The following is a 22,605-nucleotide window of genomic DNA, read 5'->3' as shown; positions in this document are numbered from 1 at the left end:
AGCTCTTCTCTGTATCTTTCCAGAGTCTCAGCATCTTTTTTTTATTGTGGTGACCAGAACTGGTTGCAGTATTCCAAGTGTGGTCTTACTAAGGCTTTGTAAAGCGGTACTAGAACTTAATGTGATCTTGATTCTATTTCTCTGCTATATATATATATATATATATATAGAATAGGTACAGATTCTTACTAAATAATTCCAAGTTTTATTCTAACCAATACTAAAACCCATACCCTAGTGCAGAAAGCTAGTTTATAAATAACAAATATCATAAATAAATACACAAAAGAGCTTTCAAAGGAAGTTTATTATGGTTGATTTGCATACTGCCTCAAGTCTTAATAAGGGTTTTCTGATTTTAGATAAGCCTATTGTGTGAATATAGGCAAATGTGGCTTGTTCAGCAAACATGGTTAGGCAATTAACGGCTTAGCACAAAGTGTAAACTCAAGATAACATGTTAAACAAGTCATTGTAGCTTGTAAATTGTGGCTCTACATTTTCTATTAACCCAATCAATTGTGGTTTGTTCAGACCAGAAAATTATGATTACTGATGTGGATGGACTGAGAGGAACCATTCTCTGTCAGATATGATGAATGAATTGAGCGATGAACTTTTGTTTGACTGGTATTAGTTCCAGTCCTGCTAGTGAAACAAAATTCCCTTTTGTTTGTATACTTTTGTGCTCACTTTGCCTACGGGGTGAAAGAAGTTTGATGTGACCTCTTTGGAGGCCAAAATGTGCATCTCTATCCCTTTGAGTAATCATGTCATAATGAAAAGTTGGCAATAATGATTGCTACTATTATCCTAAAGTTCTTTCTTTTTCTAGCTCATAGCTAACTGGTCAGATGTTTTAAAATCGACTTCATTAGATGTTGTTTTTAGTGGCAAAAATATGTTATTAAAATGTTGCAAATTTTAGGTTAATGGCATACTGTGTTGATAATTAAGATAAACTGAATCCTGGGTCAATGCACGCAAAATCTTTCTAACAGTAATCAAGATGAATATTATTAAGTACTCATTATTTCAACAATTGTACTTTTTGCTATATCAAAATGTGAACTGCCATTCTAATTTCCAAATTATCCATTAAATACATTTGCAGGTCTAGTCAGGTTTTTAATAGGCTTTTAAACACATCTCTCTGTTTTTGAGTTCTCAGTTCCCACATCATCATCACCATCATCATCTTCATCACCATCATCATCATCATCATCATCAACATCTAAATGGACATCATCCCAAAGATTCTGGACAGTATATAAATCCTTTATCTTCTGCCATTAATAAGTCTTATTCTAGGTCCCCTGTAGAATAAGGTATAGAACTTCAATCAAAATTTAATTCACTGCAATCTTTTATTGAAATTTCTGGCTTTGAAGAATGCAGTCTTAAGTTTTCTTAAACCTTTCTTTGTCCTTTCCTTATAGTTGTGTTTTCTAAATCTTACATTTTTTTGTTACAACTTATTACTGAACAACCTGTATTCATAAGATAAATATTCTAGTTATGGGACCTCTAAGTCAATCTTGTCCTTGAACCTCTTCAGTGGTATGGCACTCTTCTGTTTTCTGTGTGGGGTTGGATGAGTGAAACAAATTATTTCTGACCCCTGTCATTTTTATAGCTTTGCCCCCCCCAAGCAAACAAAAATCCCACATTAATATACATTTAATTTATACATGCACCTTAATTTTTATTTAAGAATGCTCATTTCAAAATATAGTTTGACATGAAATTGTGGAGCCACAATTGTTGCAAAAGTCAGATAAATGAGAAATTTGATATACAGCAATTATTTGGCACTATTCTATACAATATAGAGGCATAGAGAATAACTATAGAATTATACAGAATAACTCTAGTGCAGAATAATATTATTGAATATATTTGGCATTGTTTTGTAATCCAATATTGATTTTAGTTTGGTCTGAGCATAAACTCTCTTTATTGCCCATGTTCAAGTGGGTTTATCCAGCCAAAAGTGTTCCGGCTATACATAAAAGGAAATTAACAGCAAACCATCATAATGTAATGCAGCTTTAGAATAGTCTTAGCAATGTAGCACTTTACAAATTTACTCAGAATGCAATTCCCAGACAACATGATTGAGAAAAAGAGGGCAGTAATAATAGAATTAGTCCTGAGCATGTTCAGAGACTGTGAGGAAAAAAACAGGATGTGAAGTGGGGAAAAGTAGTATGGAATGGAGAGCTTGAAATCTTGCATACTTAGCATACTTGCATGCTTACCGTACTGCAACATATTTTTACAGCTCACCACTGAATGCATTTCTTCAACCATGCCTTGAAAAATTCCTTCCTTCCTTCCTTCCTTCCTTCCTTCCTTCCTTCCTTCCTTCCTTCCTTCCTTCCTTCCTTCCTTCCTTCCTTCCTTCCTTTAGTTTTATTATCCTGTGAAGAACATGAAAGTGCTGCCGGGTTTTTCAACACGAGCTGCGTTGGGCCACTGCCTTACTCCAGGGCAGAGACAAGAAGCCCCCAATCTGTTTAAAAGAAGCTGGAGCAGCACATGGCACTTTCCCACTCCTCACAAATGATGACTGCTGTGCTTGTTAACCTTTCCTAGGGCTCAAGTGGAAAATGCCATGGTCTAGGGGAGAGATTTCAATGGAAGAAAAGGCACTCAGAACTCCCCACCACAAATGGCGTCTTTCTGAGGGGAAGAGAACGGCTCCTTCATCAGATATTTGAGGCTTCTGTGGGAGTGACAGTTCAAGATGCCAGAACTAGTAACTGCCTTTGGGGGGGGGGAGGAATCCATATTTTGACAACTGAGGCAAACCATCCCATAAATTCATAGATTCAAGAGTAAAGCTAATTAAATAATGTTATGCACCTTTTATGGCATCTAAACAAAGCTATTTAAAGCTCAAATTATACTTACAAATATGCATATATTAATGGAAATTGCATACATAAGGATATTGGACAGAGAAATATATATATACAAGAAAAGCAAGTGCATCTTTAAAAATTTAAATAGAAGATGTATGAGGAAATCAAATAGATATTGCTGAACACATTTAAAACTCACCCAGACAGCAAATAGATGAAGTCAAGTTTCATACACTCTTCTCAGCCATGGCTTGCCTATTTTATAACTTGTTGTATGTGGATGAGCTAATCTATGCTGAGCCGCAGATGAGAAAATCATATTATGGTATACCAGGACATGAAAACCAATCTCCTTGTTCCATTGGTAGGCTATCAAACTCAAATGTCTGAGTACTAGGCGCTTTGTAGTGTAAAGAGAATGGGTGTGTGTCAAATTCCAATCCAGCCTTCAAGGATTGGAGCACACCATGGTGGATTGGGTCAATCAATCAATTTTTATTAACAGTCACAGACCAGCATTACAAGTAAAATCATTAAAATAATAATAATAATAAAAATATTATTGGTGGACTATCAGTGGGCAGTTAATGTTTGCCTAATTTTATATATAGCATAACAGAATTTAGAATAGAATAGAATAGAACAGAACAATAACTTTATCGTCAGTTTGAATGTACACTAATCGGCATACATTAAAATGAAATTCCGTTGCAGTCAGCCACTGTTCATCAGGAATTATCCAAGGGTCAATTGGGCCACTGTTACCCACATTGTATTTATCTGATAAAAGTAGTTGCATGTAAAAAAGATAGTATTTCCTAGATATTTTATTAGGTAAGGTATTATAAATTGAATCCACAAGTCCTTATAGAACAGTGGTTCTCAACCTTTCTAATGCCGTGACCCATAAAACAGTTCCCCATGTTGTGGTGACCCCCAAGTGGGTGTGGCCACCAATAAGAGGGAGTAGGACAGCTAGGAAAAAGGCAAAAAAATGGCGGACTGCGTTTGGCGACCCCCGTGAAATGGTCGTTTGACCCCAAATGGGGTCCCGACCCACAGGTTGAGAACCACTGTTATAGAAGATGCAGTATAGCAGGATGTGAGTGGGTTGAGTCCAAGAAACATTGTTCACCAAGCCAAAGATGTCAGAAAATTTATACTTTGATAGGCAGAAGCATGAGGTATGAAGCTTGGGGTGAGCGGGAATAGCCCCACATACATCATGATGCAATTTACTTACTTGTATAAGATGTCATGACATACCACAGAAGATCAAACTTTTTTCCAGACACTAACTCCATGTGGAAGGCTTTTGTGTACCACCATTCATCAGGGATTATCCAACCAGAGAGCCTACTTGAAAGTAAGGCTTTATTCCTAAGAGATCTATTAGAGGTATCTTTCTTGTAATTAAGTTCTCTTGTACTTTTCAGTCCTACAGCTCTGCAGCTTCTGGCCTCTGTGTTCCTGTAGGTTGGCTTAATCTCAGCTTCAGGATCAGGTTCAGTATTACATGACCCCTTCTGTGACACAGTTGAGAAGGTTTGTGGGACTTTGCACCACTTCAAAGGACCATATGACATTCATTTCACTGGCTTCCTGTAAATTCTTGTATTTATTATGTCTGACTTTAAGACTAGGGACTATTGGCTTAGCTTTCAAGGTATATTAAAGTAGGTCAGCGGGAAGAGTTAGTTCATCAATATTAATAGTTGCCAAGTGACCCAGTCAACTAAACCAGGAAATTAAATTTAGCTCCCAATAGACCTTGTCTTATATACAGTTTGACCCAGTCATCTGTATCAAAACCTAGTCTATTGCTCCTCTAATAAAAGGAGCTGAGGAGGAAAAAGATGGCTAGCTTCTTTGTATGATACTTGCTGCTATGACTTGGCAGCATAGATAACAACTCCCAAATGCAGACTGACAACAGCAGCCACAGTTACTGTGGTATATCTGGTAAAGGGCAAAAAACCTAGTTTTATACCAAATACTTCCTGGCTCAGGGGTTCACACAGTCATTGGAAAAAGAAGGTGGGGATTCTGCACTCCCAATTTAGATTCAGTCAAGAACAGTGCAGGTCCAGTGCAGCCTTCAAATCCAAACTCTTCTGTTGTAGATGCCAGTCAAAGCCAATAACTCACCTGTTTACCAATGGTAAAACAGGAATTTCAACAACAACAAAAAAATGAGATTATGCCAATAGCTGCTTTGGTCAGAAAACTATGTGGCTTCCTGCTCTAGGAAAGAGATTTAGATGGCAGTAATGATCATGAATATTCTTGTCCAGACAAAGGTTTTGACTTTGGAAGAGACTATCAATAGTCTCTTCCAAAGCTAGTTGTTACGTATTAGTGGCTTAATTACAATAAGTTCATATATCATGCCAGGCCATAATGCAACTAGTTATTTGAATATCGCAACCATTAAGGTTTGGAATTCACAGTTTATTGTTTAGCAAGTTGTTTATTTAATAAGCCAAACCTCGATTTCAAATTCTATTTGCCACAAATGGGCAATGTTGGTCACTTTATGCTTACAAGGTACACATTACTATACAGAAGTCTGCATTCTTGTTTTTATGACCCATATACAACACAGCATATCCCGACTGGTAATCTTTCATAGAACCTTAGTGTTTTACATAAACAGAGACATGTAGTATTGAGAAGGCTTGTGGAACAAGCTTTCTCAATACTTAATGTCTTTATCAGTGTTTTAATATACATGTATTAACGGAGTCTAATTTAGAACTGTTTTCTGGGGTTGCTTTTGTTAAACTGAATTTATGTTGTAGGCATTTTTAGGTGCTAGTTCACCAAGGAGTATACTAGGGAGTATTTTTTTTTTTAAAAAAATAAGTCAGTGGTGAATAATATAAATATTATTATTAAGTCCAGAGCTTGAATATAAAATTTGTAGAAGTGTTACAACTTATACTTGTGTGATATGTAGATTGACTGATATTAAATACAGACTGACATTTTTCAGGCTGTAATAGAACAGAGGACAATATTCTATAATACCAGTATCCAGTGGTGGGATTCAGCCGGTTTACACCACTTCGGCAGAACTGGTAGCTAATTTTTTGTTGCCCAGGCCCAGAATGGACTTCTGGAAGCGGCATACACACAGAGAACCAGTTGTTCACATATTTGAATCCCACCACTGCCAGTATCATTGCTCAAACAATCAGACTTTCAAGAGTGACTTTCCTATACTTGAGAAAACCTTTTTGCAATGTTAGTTAGTTAGTTGTCTGAATTTGTAGGTTTCACTTTGCCATGGTTCACTTAAATATGATTTACTTAATTACACCATAGTTGCCTGGAATTATATATGCCAAGCCATAAACCATAATTTACAATCAAAATGCTTCTTTTTGCAAGACACACTAAACTAAAACCAATGATGTAGAGCATTGTATGTTAGACTTGAATGACAAGTATTATGTGCCATAAAATATGTGAGCACTTTAAGATAATGCTACTGCTGTGTCGTCTTCTTATTACAAGCATATAAATATGCAAAACTATAAACTCATAACCCTGAAGTCTGAAATGAGCCATGCTTTTCTTTTGCAGTGCTAGCAGTGAGGGGAGATATCAAGTGGCAGCTTCTTGCAGTGTTAAAAATCATTGGAAAGCTGAAATCAACATTACTAGAAACGGGCAAGGTTCATAATCAGGGCAGCATTTTAATCCATTTCATAAGTTAAAATTCAGGCAAACATTCTGTGCTGAGAGAACCTTAAGCGGGGAGGAAATCACTGCAGAAGCTGTTTATATCTTTGCTATAGATTTATATATATGGAAGCCCATCAAAAATTCAAAAATCCTTCACCAAGATTTACATAAGCAGTTGAGTTTGTGAGTCCATGATAGGTCATAAGGCATGGCTTGTGGTTGTGTACAGGCAGTCACTAATTGTATAAGTCCAAAACAGACTGAGGAAACTGTCTGCAGCATTTCCACAAGAGTAAACTAATAGTTCTACAGCAAAAATAATGAAGGTTTTTAAAATGCCACTGGATTCTAACAGACTTATTCTGGCATGAAATTTAATGAACTGCATTGACCATGTAAAACATTTGAGCTACATTTCATGAAATGTACATATTTTGTAAAAGCTCATGCCGAATTAATTTGCTAAATCTTAAGGTTCTAAAAATCTTGACATTATCTTGAAAATGTCAGCTTTAATATTTGTAGCAATGTTATTTGAAACATTTTACTGAAATGACTGAATGAAGTTTCTTGGGGAAAACTTCTAATGCAAATACTATGGATGATTTTGGATTAGTCCCATTTTTATCTTATCTTAAGATAAAATCTTAAGAACTACAATTGATTCCATAGATAGAGATATGAAAGGGGAATATGAAAGATGAATATTAAGGAGTATAATCTGAAATACCCCATTGGAGATAGATTCCACAAGCCCTTTGAAGTTCAGCAGTAAAAATTAAACTGTTTCATAATTCAATTTCACCTATTTGCAGAGCCTTTGTCTTAAGGCCAAATGTGCTTTGTTTGCTTGTTAGTTAGCATGCTATATTAAGCCAATAGCGGCTTATTCAGAATACCATCATTAACAAAATCTGAAAGAGAAAAACTTTATTTTCTCCTTCTCTCTTGCCTATACTCTACCGGAAAGTAGATGGTGGATTTGCTTTGCCTGGATGAGGGAACATTCCTGATGTGATTGCAAACATTGGCCTGAATTGTTTTTACATGCCTTATTGCACATGTGAAGAGAACTGCTTGGAAGCAAGCTCTTTTAACGTATAAAAAGTAAAATTCAAAATGGATCGCCAAATTAAAATAATATCTCTTACGGGCAGAGTACATGTTTTGACAGCTTCTTGGAAAATACAGTGATTAAATAGAAGTCATACTTTATCTTTCACTGATGCAGGGCAGCTGTACCATAAACTTCTGGGTTTTCCATCATGCTTAAGAACTTTAGTACATTGGAAATCATAACAACATCCTGCAATATCACTTAATTATCCTTTCAAGTGTATTCAGAAGAACTCTTTCTTTATTCTAAGGTTTATCACAAACAGTTCTATTTTCCTGTGTTGACAGATTGCCCAGTCTAAATTTGTTTTGCAGACTCTCTGCTTAATATATAGAAGTTAATTTAGCATAACCCTTGTAAAGAAGCTGCTTTGCAGAAATACTTTTTGTAATAATATATACATCAAAATGAAACTCTTGGGCAACATGTCTTTAGATATTTTGGTGCACTCTGGATATGTTAAAAACATAGTTATATTTATCAGTATTATATGAATGTCACATTTTGTGTAGTTTTTGAAAAAAATAAGGATTAGAGTTTTTTTATACCAATAGTTATATACCATTCTACTTCCAAACGCTCAGAATGTTTTGCTATAGTTCTGTGAAATTACTTGCTATATTATTTCACAAAGTTATGAGACTGACTTCACCTTTAAGAATTGCTGTCTCACTATAGAACAGGTGTGTCAAACTTGCAACATCACATGTTGTGTTCCGACATATCGTGACTTTTTTGCCATTGTCGGCAATGGGATGGGCGTGGTTTTTCTATGATGCATCCGGCCCGCGAGCCGGCAGTTTGATACCCCTGCTATAGAACAAACTCAACAAAATAGTCCTGCATCTAAAAAGAAGTCCAAAAATTGGTTCTTATAGGAGCCACATAGGACTAACATGATTGTACTGACTTTTAATGGAGAGATCAGATTGCTTGAATACACAAATTCTACATTAGTTATATATACTTGTTACAACTTCTAACAAGTCTTCGCTTTTTTTTTTTTACCCAGGTGGGATAAGGAAAAGTGACAAGACTGTTAAGGAGAATAATTTAATAGCAGTTGAAGTATAAACGGAGGGGGTAGAGATTGCACTTACCTTATTAAATATAGAAAACCACAAAGGGGTCTTCAAAATATTTTTAATAACTAAAATGCGCTGGGACGTAGAGTTTTTAACACAGAGATTTCCAATTGGTCAGTGTTCACTTGACCAAATGAGGTTTCCAGAAGATTTTCTGAGGGGTCTTTGGTGCCCTCTGCATTTGGTTGTTTTCAACCAAGTTGACCCAAAAGTGCTTTTTCAAAGCTGCTGGACTGTCTTGATTTTTTTGCTTTTCATCCAAGAAGCTTCTTAAGTTCTAACTTCAGTTGCCTTTTGGAAAAGCAACTTTGGGACAACCATGACTTGGATGGTTAAGAATTTCCATAGACTTTCAAACAACTTGTTTTCAACCAAGCTTAGAGAACACAAAGGATGCCACATTTCAACCCTGAGTTACAAATATTCTCCTCTATCGACGACCTTTTCAATATCTCCAACTGAAGAAGTTGGATCTTAAAAGAGTGAGGACTTTGCAATCATGGAACTCCAGACATTCCATGCTGTCTGGCATTATGGCATTCTCAGTCCTCAAGAAGAACCCAATTTATTCTTCTATTCTTTTAGTGTTTCTTTTTTGAAAAAAAAAAAATACAGGTTTTTTTTGTTGAGTAGATTGCTTTTGGTTTTAGCTTGTTTTTCCTATCCCTTACTCTAATTCAGTAGTAGATTATATTATCCACAGTGACTGCACCAAAAGCCACTGGCCTGAGAGAAAATGTCAAAAGTTGTATTAGAAAAAATATTGGGCACAGCACAACATACAGCAAATTAATGTTTAGATAGAGTGAGAGATGGTTGGCAGAGTTTTATAGGGAATGGGCAATCTAGTTCCCTTTCAGAGTATTAGATTTTAATCCCTTGCTCAAAGTTGGGGACTGATGGTGAATTAAACTTCAAAACATCTGGAGGGAACCAGGGACTTTCAGACATAACACTTACAATTCTATATTATTCAGAAAATCTCTTAAACCAGGCTTGCACACCACATTAAGTTATTTGTATAATTTATTCTAGATACTGAAATAAGCTGGGTTTGCAAAAATGTAAGATGGTGTAGTTTAAAAAAAAGCCCAGAAAAAGTAGACTACATTCTGATCCAAACCTTCTAAATTAAAAGCAACATTCTATACATTCTTATACATTACATGAAATAAAATAGTGCCCAGTTAAGAATTTATTAATGCTGGTATCCAAATATTGTCCCAAACCATCATATTTAGGTTTTGCAGAGAGAACAGGTAAGAAACTGTAACACTAAGAAGTGATGAAACGGAACACACACTGAAAATGTGTGAGCCTTTGCTGAAAATGTCAGTCACTCTGTCTTATGTATTTTGATAAACACGTTCAAGGTTTCAGTTTTCAGCTGAAATCCTATGTACCATTACTTGAATGGAAATCTTATATTCAGGAAGCCTGAACAGTCATGCTGAAGTAAATATGCACGTGAGACCAGATGGCAAATCTAAATGTAAAATAGAAACATTAGTTAATACATTTTATATTGGTTTAATCAGGCCATCATCGCGTGAAAACATTACGTTTCTCATTGGAGAAAGACCCTTCATGATTTGCAAAAGGACACATAAATATAAGGTTTCCTTTGTTCGGCGATCTGCCTACTTTCCCCAAATCAGGCAGGCAGAACAGGCGAATTTTGATGATTTGCGGATGGTAGGAGCCCCGCTTTCCCTTCCCTCCCTCCCCTTTAGCATTTAGCAGCAGCTATGGAAGGGGTGTGCGTGGCTGACCCTTGTCAGCTTCGCTGAGAAACGTGAGCAAGGGGGAAATTCCTCGCACTCACAGCCCCGGCCTGCGGCCTTTGCTTCCAGCGGCGCCCAGCCCTTCTTCTGCGGCTGTCAAGCCTGCCCTTTCCCTCCCCCGTTTCTCCAGCCCAGTGTGAAGGTACAAAACAGACTCCCGCGGCCGCCAAAGCTCCCTCGCTCTCCTTAATCCCTCCACCCACCCGTTGCCCCGCCAACAAGTCAGACGAGCAGGTGATCCATTGACAGGGAGCAGATGGTCTCCCGCCGAGGTAAGCGAGGCCCCACAAAGAAACCGTATTGATCATATTGCTCCCTTTTCTCTTCTGCAGATGCAGCGTCAGGCCCCGCGTTTTCTCACTGGAGCTCAGCCTCGCCCCCTCCTCCCGGGCGTGCGTGGCGGCGGAACAGGGGCGCCACCAGGAATTACGGTAAAAAAGGCTTGCTGCTAGGCTTCTTGGGACAGGAGAAGCGGGACGCCCGAAGCGGTCCGAGCCCGTTGGGCGCCCGAGACAGAGGCTGGGAATGGCGCCTCTTGCCTCGCTGACCTCCCGCCCAGAGGCGCGCAGGGAAGCTGGAGAATTATGGGTTGTTACCTTTTCACTCTCCCCCTCTCTGCCACCCAATTCTCAATTCAGAAACGGCATGCAAAAAGTTGCGTGCACAGTCAAGGAAATTTGCCTACGGATATGCCTGCGGACTGTGGAAAGCCGAATATGTGGTCAAAAGCCCCAGCATCCATATTATAAAATTACTCCAGGCAGATGAAATGATCTGAACAATTGAGGCAGAAACTCCAGCAAAGCTGATTTCTCTCTCTGATATTAGGAATGCAACAAATAAGATTTTAATAATCAATTGCCATGAATTTCAGTTGCCAAGACAGCCCTCAATTCTGCAAATTGAATAACAGAAGAACAGAGTTGGAAGAGACCTTGGAGGTCCTCTAGTCCAACCCCTGCCTAACCAGGAGACTATACCATTCTGGACAAATGGCTGTCCAATCTCTTCTTAAAAATGTCTAGTGGTGAAGCAGCCATAATTTTTGGAGGCAAGCCCCATCTTCTGCCTATGCTTGTAGGCCATTCTTTGTGCCTCGTGTGGATTTTTTCTTTGGAAAGCACATAAGCAGGGGCACCCATAGGGAGGACTATCAAGATGGAGGCCGCAATCACACAAAGCCAATTGTTATATGGCTTCAGATGCATGGTATGCCCCTGTGGACACCCTGCACCTGAGAATTGACCTGACAATCTCCTTTTTCTACCATGGCACCATGATAGTGATCTCATTCCCATGACAGTGCCTTCATTTCATTCTTGCCTACTAAAAAAGACCACCTCAAGTCGTCTTTAGCTATATTATTTTAAAGTTGTATTTCACCCATTAGTTTGAAACTGTTCAAGGGCAACTTCAAATACTACAAAATCTATTAAACTTTGTCCCAGTTTAACTGATTCTGTAAAATTGGTTAGTTTTTTCCCCTCTTGCCAAAAAAGTCAAGATGATGATTATGGCTGCAATTGGAAACGTGCCCTATTTATGGGCATTAATGTTGTACACATACAGGTTGTCCTTGGCTTACAACCACCATTGAGCCCAAATTTTCTGTTACTAAGTGAGGCAGTTGAGTCATGCCTTATTTTATAACCTTTTTGCCACAGTTGTTAAGCAAATCACTGCAGCAGTTAAGTGAATCATGCTGCTATTAAGTGAATCTGGCTTCTCCCATTGACTTTGCTTGTTGGAAGCCGGCTCGGAAGGTTACAAATAGTGATCATATGAGCCTGGGTCAGCTGTCATAAATACATGTCAGTTTCTTAGTGTCTGAATTTTGATCACATGACCACTGGAATGCTGCAACAGTTGTGAATATGAAAACTGGTCATAAGTTACTTTTTTCAGTGCTGTTGCAACTTTGAGTAGTCACTAAATGAATGGTTGTAAGTCAAGGACTGCCTGTATATATAAAAGGAAAGGGCTTCAGTCACACTGTTGTGACCTCTCTCTTGATTCCCCTCCCTTGCCTTTCCCCTGTGGTCACCCATTAGTCTGGAGGAAAGTCAGCTGACCCTCTTGAATTGGGCAATAGATGCAGGACAATAATTAGCAGTGGGGATGGCAAATCAAATTTAATGCTCTTATAGTTTATTGCCAGTTGGAAGACAGCAGTAATTCAGCAATGAGAAAAGGCTCCTAAACTTTTTGCCACTTCAAAGCCTGATCCAAATGGAGATAACTGTGTAGTAGAGATAGTCCTTGACTTAGAACCATTCACAAGTTACAATGACACAATGACCATATTCACAGTTATGACTGTTGTAGCATCCCCATGGTCATGTGATCAAAAATTGGATGCTTGGCAACTGGTTCATATGTATGATGGTTGCAGTGTCATGTGATCCCATTTTGCAACCTTCTGTTTAGCAAAGTCAATAGAGAAGCCAGATTCCCTTTAATAACTGTGTCCCTAACTTAACAACTGCAACAATTCACTTAACAACTGTGGCAAGAAAGGTCGTAAAATGAGACTAAACTCACTTAACAACTATCTCTCTTAGCAACATAAATTTTGGGCTCAATTGTGGTTGTAAATCAAGGACTATCTGTACTGCAGTTACAGATGGAGACAAACAATTGCATGACTGTTTTTGTTCATTACAGCAATATCGATTTTACCTTTCAAATAAATTCCAAGATCACATTATTATAGATTCCAGTTCTTTGAGCTGATGGCTTTTCCTGACTACTTTTTAATATTGCAGATCTGCAGGCAAACTAAAGACTAAAGCATACTGAAGTCCTAGCCCAGGGGTAGGCAACCTTGGCTCTTTTATAACTCATGGACCTCAGCTCCCAGAATTCCTGAGCCAGCTATGTTGGCTCAGGAATTCTGGGAATTGAAGTCCACGAGTCATAAAAGAGCCAAGGTTGCCTACCCCTGTCCTAGCCCAAACGAGCTTTCAAGTTTAAGATTGCTTCTTTTGATTTCTTCAGTGAAAATTTGTCTCCTATAAATTGCTGAACATGTCTGTTTTCTCTATGTATATTGATATAAAAGAGCAGCGAAACTTTGGTAACTTATTCTGTAGTCCAGTGCTCACTCTTGGATCCTATTCAATTGTTGTTTTTTCTTGGGTGAGATTCTACCACCATTACTGTTCATACTTTTTTCTTGTCATACATTTTTTCATTTCTTCTTTGTATTACAATATGGGTGAACTCAGTATGGCAAACTGGCAGATATAAATGAGTTACATTTTAATATTTAATATAACTGGTTTATGTGACATAAGGTGAGTTGGGTTTATGTCCACTCACAAAACAATAAGTTGTATTGCCACTGGATAGACTTACTATGGTTTGCCAAAAGAGTTACATTGTGATGGAAAATTATGCTTAAAGCTAATAAACTGTTATTGCATAGACCTCAAAACAGGGGTAGCTCTAGATTATTTGGGAAGGTCTTCAAATAGCTTCTCTGAGTTTTTGAGTTGTTTTATAGGTTTATGGAACAGAGGCATAGAAAACAATTTGCATAGGCCCATGACATATCAGGCTTGGCTTACTGGAGAAATATAAAAGGAAAAATGATCTTTATTTTTATCATGTTACTAATTACAACTTGGAATGTTGCAAGTAAAAGTTAAAGAATGAAGGTGCATGGAAACAAGTTAGTCATAACTAGCTGAACTTCAACCTAACATCCCTCATTCAACAAGATTTTCTTAAGCTTAAACACAGCTTGCTAAAAAATGACTCTTTTTTTCCTCCCAACTGCCTCATTTTCTCCCAGTCCAAACTGTTACAAATGAAGGAAATTTGCAGCCCTTCAAACTCAACCATCTCCCTCCTGCTCACCAATTCATCACTTCTGGCTTGGTATTCATTGCCGTGTAAGACCAAACTGTGACTCCACCAAAAGGGGAACCGTGAAGCAGTTTGCCCTTATTCACAGTTGGCATCCTACCTTCATAGCTGTCACATAAATTCATTGCCAGTCTTGGGCTGATAAAAGAGAGAAGATTTTTTTTTAAAAAAATGCCCCAAGAACAACAGCAATGACAACAAAAGCCGAGGGGCACACTTTGCCACGATAACTGCACTTGTTTGCAGGTGTTTCTGGAAACCATAACTACAGTAGTCTCAGTGTTTTTGCAAGCCGTTGCTGTGTGGCTTCTAAGATAAATTTATCCTCCCCGTCCCCCAGTACATTTTACAGTAAATAAAAAATGCCCTAAAGCTCTTTTATTGCATTCAAAGGGTGAAATGCATGCGTGCATGCACACCGTGCACAAAAACTCATGCGAGAAAGAAATGAAAAGAAACAGGTTCTGTGAATAAGGACCAGACAAAACAGAGTCTCAAAGCTGTCTCAACTGATGTCTTAGTGGAACTGCTGGGCCAGCTTACAGAAGGCTACTTGTTCCTTGATTTTTATGGTGATTGGTGTAACGTATGTGACAATTTGGGAGTAGTTTTTGGACAAGTGGAAAAGGGGGAAAAAAAGAAACCTTTTCACATTAACCTCTTTTCTGATGCTCTTGGATCATTATGTGCTCCTAAGCACCTGTGGTTGACAAAGGAAGAGGGAAGCGAGACAAACGTAAGTAAATAAATGGAAGGGCCCAGCAATCGTTTTGGTGTACACAGCCTCTCTTGGCTGAGTACAAGAGAACTTTCTCCACATTAACTTAGCACTTTATGAACTTCAGGAATGGGACAGCAGCATTACAAAGAGAGGGTAATTCAAAGTTACAGCAGTGGTTTTGTTTTACAGAAGTACTGTACAAAGATAGGATTCTTTCATGCTGTGAAATTTTCTAAACCTTTCTTTTTTTTTTCATTTTAATGGGTCGTAGCTCCAAGCACCAAGCAGCCTTTGTGAACATAAGCCACAAATACGATACTGTTTCATAGAACACATGAATTTATAAAATAATGATATTATTAGGCATTTTGAAAGCTGTTCATCTTCAGCTATGAAGAAATTGCAAAATCTTTCTCAGCTATCTGCATGAAGAATTAGTCAGCACCAAGAGGATCATATTTACTTGCTTGGAAGATGATGAATTGGTTGAGGAAATTAAACTACATTAATTCAATATGCAAATATGGACAAATGAAAGAAATATGAAACCCAACTTTTAAGAATGAAATACTCAAAAGACTCATTATTACTGGATGAATATATCAGTTTCTTTTTCCCCATGATCAACATTTTTAAGTCTCAGATTATTTAATTTCTTTCATATAGTACTACAGAATTCATTTTTTCAGAAGCTTCAGTTTGGCAAGATTCTCTCTAAGCAATTAGAAGAATTTCTTTTTCTTTTCTTTTTTTCTTTTCTCCTCTTTTCCAATTAGGCTTGTAACAATGGATTTTGGCATTCATTTTAATGTAGGTTTTCAGCTTTTGGATTCTGTTTTCTTTTAATTTTGTGAACTGCTTTGAGTGCTTGTATAATAGGTGTGGTATAAACTGAATGAACAAAAAAACCAGAATAATTTTATTTCCTTGTATTGCAAGGGATACTGGGAATAATAGACAAACTTATCTTGTGGGCATCATATTGGAGAAAGCTGACCTACAACAATGGCAGGTTTAGTTTCTTAAGCAATCTAATCATAGTACTAGTTAAGCAGGGTATCTGAGGAGCCATCTCACCCCAATGGGACTAACCTGCCTCATGCCAGCAAATGGGGCCTCCTATGGCCGCCGTCTGCTAAGGAATTCTGTTGGGTGGGGTCAAGGAGAAAAGCCTTTTTCACTGTGACTCCATCCCTGTGAAACACTCTACCACCGGAGGTGAGAACTGCTCCCATCTTTTTGGCCTTCTGGAAGAGTTTTGTGTTTGCTTGGGGCCCTGAAGAGCGTGCTCATTGCTGGAGGTGGTTCATGGGGTAAGAAAACCTCATCCCTGTCCCATCTATCTCATCATGTTTTTTTGTGTACAGTAGTTTAAAAAATTTAATTTGCATAGTTCTAATATTTTAATTACCATTCCTTTTATCTTTTTTATAATATGTAAGATGCCCAGAATTACCATATAAGGGAGCTGTGCAGCATAAAAAAATTAATAAATCAATAAATAATTTCTTATTGTTCCAAAGAGGGAAGAGGAAAAATAAATTCCAGAGCTCCCATAATCGTCATTTTGTTCCACAACTGAAGATTGGATAGTGAGAAACTGCAGCTTCACGTACCAACATTCAAGGAAAAATACATTTAAAAGTTTATAATTCAAAAAGTCAGAGTGACTTTCCTTGAGAACAGATCCGTCCAGTGACAAATTAAAGATTTGTTTTTACCTGGTACCATATTTCTGAGGTCATTGGAATATGAAATAATGTAGAAACAAATTCAATGTGGAAACTTCTATTGCTAGCTCAGGAATTCTGGGAGTTGAGGTCCATAGGTCATAAAGGAACCATCATTCCTAACCCCTGACTTAGGGCAATGGTTCGCACAATAAAAAATAAGCCTGCTATTTTTAAACCATCTTCAAAGATAATAAAAAGGAGGATTGGACAACTAGTTTATGTGTTTGTATATACATGGAGATGCACTTACACAAATATAAACACCCACTAAGTCTGATCTGAAACCCAACACAATTTAACAAGAGTATTTGCTTCAGATTTAGTATCTGAAAAACACCATATTATTAGCAATAAAATACACAGTTCTGAATAACATATTAATTACTAATTGAAGCAAAGCATAACAGGCAGTGTTGTATAATGGTTGATGTGTAAGTATGTGATTTACATTTAGGACAACCAAAACGGAGGGGGTAATTGTCAGAGTGGCATCACCACAGAAAGTGAGAAAAATAAACTTGTTAATAACAACTTACTTATGGGAGAATGTTTGGAAGTTTGGGAAACAAACTAACTTTCATTTTTCATTAAAGGTTATGACTTTAAGGATTCCCACATTTTTAACTCTTTTGTCTAAACTACCTTTTCTTTTTTCTTTTCTTTTTGACAGAAAGGGCACGCGTTTAGAGGAACACTTAGATCACCCCCCCCACCACTATTTTTCTTTACCATTTTAAAAGTTGAGCTAAAACAAATGAATGGACAAGAATTGGAAAACCAGATGCAGCTTTATTTCAACCCAACCAAAAGGGAGAATGGGAAAAGGAATTGTACAGCATAGATTCTCACACTTTTCTCCTTGCTCCATCTTCAGAGAGTAAACTTAGAGCTGAAAGACTGATTAGTAAGGTCAGTTTTAGATGGGCGAGCTGTATTGCCTTTGGCAGCTGTTGAAGTATAGATAGCCCTTGACTTATACCCATTTGCTTAGCAACTGTTTGAAGTTAGAATGGTACTGAAAAAAGTGACTTACAACTGTTGCAGCATTCCCATGGTCATGTGATAAAAATTCAGGCACTTGGTAACCTGCATCTATTTAGAGGCCACAGTGTCCCAGGGTCATGCAGTCACCATTTGCAACTTTCCTTGTTGAAACTGGGTTTCGACAAGCAAAGTCAATGGGGAAGCCAGATTTGCTTAACGGCCACATGACTTAACAACTGTTAAAACCACTGTAATGACTCACTTAACAGCAAAAAGATCATAAAACTGGGTGTGACACACTTAACTGACTTGTCCCAATTGTGGTCATAAGTCAAGGACTACCTATATTTTTTAAGTTTTGGCAAGTATATCATTTACCAACCTGTGGTTATTTCCAGGCAAGGCAAAGGGGTTTACAGGATTTGACCAAAAAGTCAACTTGGGGCTGCCATGATGTCATCAGATTGTGTTTGGCTTGACTGATTTATATATTTTACTTTTTGTTCTACAAATACATCAGTCCTGTTTGAATAAATGTGGTCTTACTTCTGCCCTTAAAATGTAACTGTTAAAATATTAAGGCTGCCCCAGTGTCCTATTTTGAAAATTATTGGCTCTAGGTGTTCAGTTAGCTGGTGCTGTTCAATGATTGAATTTCTCTTCAGAGAAAAATTAAATCCAGCAAAGGCTAAGTAAGAGACTTAGCAGTCAATGGTAATGATGTTTTCAGGGTACCAGCTGAATAAACTCTTTTAAACGCATATCTCTGGGGGACAGGCTATTGCAGAGTCAATCAAGTAACAGCAAATAGCAAGAGAAGGTGAGGCTTTACTCTATCAATATGTAATAGTGAAATCGAGATGATACAGGCATGGGTGTATGCTTTCCATGTCACTTTGGAAGGTACCCATTTCATCTCCTACCCATAAAAATGCAGCTGACCATTTAGGATAGCTGTCTTAGTTGAAGGAAAGCCAGTGGCATTCCCCAACTCTAATTTGACAACTAAGTTAACAAACATTTTATATCTCCAAATGCCATGTTATAGTATGCAGAATGGTTTTCTGCTCCCTCTTGTTTCCCTTCAGTTACTTAGCAATGGCTAATCAAGATATGTGCACACCATATTGTTTTACGTGTTTGACTAAGACCCTGACAGATTAATAGGAAGGGTAAATAGCAGGCCTCTCCATGGTGGTTCAGTGTCTCTTGGCAGGGCTGACTGCTGCCTGTCTTTGTTGTAGTTGCACAGAGGAAGCTGCAGCAAAAGCCTGCTGGGGCAAAGTGACCCAGGTCATGGGTATTTGTTTCTCATCTCCATAGAAAACAATTGTCTTCTCAATGGAAGACGGCTTTTCAAAATGATGTGGTTCCACAGGAGAGGAAGCAAGTTTGCTTCCACAGAAATATAAGGACATGGACATAAACTAAAGCTTTCTGCTTTGTGAAGAGCTTGCAAAAAGGATTGAGGTTTGGGGTTAGGGTTGGGGTGGTAACTAGTAACAGTTATGAAAATGATCTCATTCCCTTTTTGTGGAGATGCCTTACATATGTTGTCTATAGATCTATACATGATCAGAAACCTCTTTCATTCTATGCATCTTCTAATGCTGGTCAACATAGGCACAGAATTGGGTTATTGATGGGACCATTTGTATATTGTCCCATCCTGAACAGTCTTTAAACATCCATTTTGGGAATAGATGGTGGGTTGACAGCCAGAATGTATTTTTTAAAATTCTGTTATTGTAAATATTAAGTTATTGTTGTAAATGTTAAGTTGTTTCACTAAGTGTAGTCAGCCATGGAGATGACTTTGAAGAAACCAGCCAGAAGATATTATGATAACAGGTGCTGAAGCATGTGTTAAATCCAGGGAGGATCAGATCCATTAAGTGGATCCTGAAGTAGACCAGGAAAATGACTCCACAGGACCACTAGAATTATAATTTACTGGGATAACTATACAGGTAATCCTTGACTTACCACCAGAATTGAGATCAGAACTTCTGTTGCTAAATGAGGCAATTGTTAAGTGTGTCACATCTGATTTTATGACATTTTTTGCCACAGTTGTTAAGTCAATCATCTTGGTTGTTAGGTTAATCACATGGTCATTAAGCTAATTGGGCTTACCCCATTAACTTTGCTTGATGGAAACCAACTGGGGAATCGTAAATGGTGATCACATGACCCATGAATGCTGCAACTGTCATCAATACATGCTGGTTACCAAGCACCTCAATTTTAATTGTATGACCATAGAGACATTGCAACAGTTGTAACTGCAATGACCAATCATAAGTCACTTTTTTCAGTATTGTCTAAATCTGAATGATCAGTAAATGATGGTTGTAATTTGAGTACTACTTATATTAGCATAATCTTGCAAATCTGCTTCCTTTGCTCACTCTTATGTCCCAGGGCAGGGGTGTCAAATTTCCGGCCCATGGGCCGGATGTGTCACAACGAAACCATGCCCACCCCATTGCCAGCAATGGGCAAAAAGCTCTGATAATGTCGCACGACATCACATGATGTCACGAGTTTGATATGTCTGCCCCAGGGAATCGGGGAGCCAGGCTGAGTCTTTTTCCAATTCTCTCCTGCCTTCCTGGGCTTAACGCTTGCTTTCTCTTATTGTTGACCTAATGGGTTCTGGATATATTCTTCAAGTTGTCTCCAGGGCACCCTACAGCAAGTGGAGCAGCCATATAAAAAGAAAAAAATGTATATTTTCCCTTACTTTATTTTCCATACATTAATAAACCTGTCATGTAGGGTATGCTGAGACAGAGTGATTGGCCCAAAGTCACTCACTGAACTTCTGTATCTGAGGGTGGAGCAGAAATTGAATTTCCTCTCCCTTAATCAAGTACCATAACACTCAAACCCCACTGGACTAACCTTTCTCAACCTTGGGCATTCTGGGAATTGGAGGTCACCTCTCTTAAGATTGGCCAAGGTTAAAAAAACACTGCTTTAGATTTTCTGCCTATTAGAAAGCTCTTTGGGGAGACTAATTTTATTTTAATTACATTGGGCGACAAGAATATTCCAGTTCTTGGTCTGCAGCTATTTTTTTCTCCATTATCAGCTTCAGTTATGTGACCAGCCACAACTTTTAAGTTTATTGTCTCCTCTATTAAGGGGATGTTATATTTCTATAATGATTCTGCCAGCCCATTTGGAAGTTCAGCTAATATGTCTGGAACTTTATTCATTCTTGGGCCAAAACCTATTTTTAAATTTTGAATGATTTGTGACAGGTCCTTCAACCACGAGTGATTGTAGAGAAATAAATCTCAAGCCCTTCAGCCATGAGTGATTATTGAAAAATAGGGGGTGGCAAGTCTACAAAAGCCACCTTTTTTTGTACCAGCTGATTTCTCTTTGGCATAGCTAACTTTATGGCATTCCTCTCACTATTCTAGACTGCTTCTATTGTCTCTGCTGACCGACTAGCTAATATAAAATATTACTAGCAAACTACAACTTGGACATAAGGTTTGCTAATGTGCCCTGACCAACTATTTTCTAAAAGATTTTATTTTTAAGTTGGAGTAGGACACTATTAGACAGGCCATGTCCCCACTTGCATTTAACTCTGGCACAAGCATATCTTTGTTTTGGCCTGTTCTATGTTATTTCAACCCAGTGTTTCTCAACATGCTGCTTCAGGATGGATAGATTGCATATCAGTACAGAAGCAGGAAAAAAGGCCTTTGATTTTGTTACCTCTGCTTTAAGAAAAATGAAGGGGAAATCTCTGAAAAAATGTTACAAGAAAAAATTTGAAGATATCCAGATGACATTGTGTGGGACATCCTCTAAAGAATCTACCATCCCATCTATTTTAATCTCATTCGTCTAATAAATGAAGCAGCCACAGATGTTCTGATGTTTCCTCATGTTAATTTATAGATTAATCTTCCTGTTTGTTTGTATAAATCTCTAACTTCAAAGTGGTTTAAACTGAATTGGTTTATTCTCAATAGCCGAAACAACATTTTTGTATTTTAAATAAGAAACATGTCTTATACTCAGAATGCCTTTGAAGAGAAATTGCCATTTTCTTCCTCAAGATTTGTTTGAAGGAGCCATGAGATGGCTTTGAAAGAATTATATCAAAACACACACAGAGAGATTGAGCATATACACAACCTATAGCAAAAGGATGAATTGCATTATTGCATTACATAGCAATAAGACCTTTTTATTTGATATTCAAAGGAAAAACTTTTATGCATAGAAAATAATTTTGGAATTTTAAAAATTTACTTAAAAATGTAAAACCTCTACAGCAGAAGTACTATGACAGTGGTTCTCAACCTTTTTAATGCCGCGACCCCCAACTGGTCATAAGTTGAGGACTACTCAACCGGTCGTAAGTCGAGGACTACTCAACTGGTGCAACACCGTTTGCAGAATGGGACTTTTGGTGGGCTCAGCAGGGCAGAGACAGCCTGGACAATTCCTATTGGCTTTTGAAAGCCAATAGAATTAGACTCTATTCAAGAGAGTCTATTCTATTGGCTTTCAAAAGCCAATAGAATAAAAGGGAGTAGCACAGCTAAGGAAAAGGGGGAAAAAAATGGTGGACTGTGTTGTTTGGCGACCCCTGTGAAATGGTCGTTCGACCCCAAATGGGGTCCCGACCCACAGGTTGAGAAACACTGTACTATGAAATTTTTTCAAACAGCTCCTTCTCTTGTGGCATTTCATAAAGCTCTTAGACAGTATCGCTTCCTCAA

General features: G+C 37.9%; 1 long non-coding RNA gene across 1 annotated transcript; it reads right to left on the bottom strand.

Moving 5' to 3' along the window:
* Nucleotides 1-9,767: 9,767 nt before the first annotated feature.
* LOC120305870 lies at nt 9,768-12,158 on the bottom strand. The gene is made up of 2 exons (XR_005556116.1): nt 10,747-12,158; nt 9,768-10,245 (listed from the first exon to the last, which is right to left on the bottom strand). It is a non-coding gene; the product is annotated as an uncharacterized LOC120305870 (long non-coding RNA).
* Between the last annotated feature and the right edge of the window lie 10,447 nt (nt 12,159-22,605).

This window comes from Crotalus tigris, unplaced genomic scaffold (genome assembly GCF_016545835.1).
Source record: "Crotalus tigris isolate CLP2741 ecotype Arizona unplaced genomic scaffold, ASM1654583v1 scf7180000017694.5664430, whole genome shotgun sequence".
Lineage (NCBI taxonomy): Eukaryota > Metazoa > Chordata > Lepidosauria > Squamata > Viperidae > Crotalus > Crotalus tigris.
Note: the sequence above shows the minus strand (reverse complement) of the source record. Positions and strands in the feature narration are given on the sequence as shown.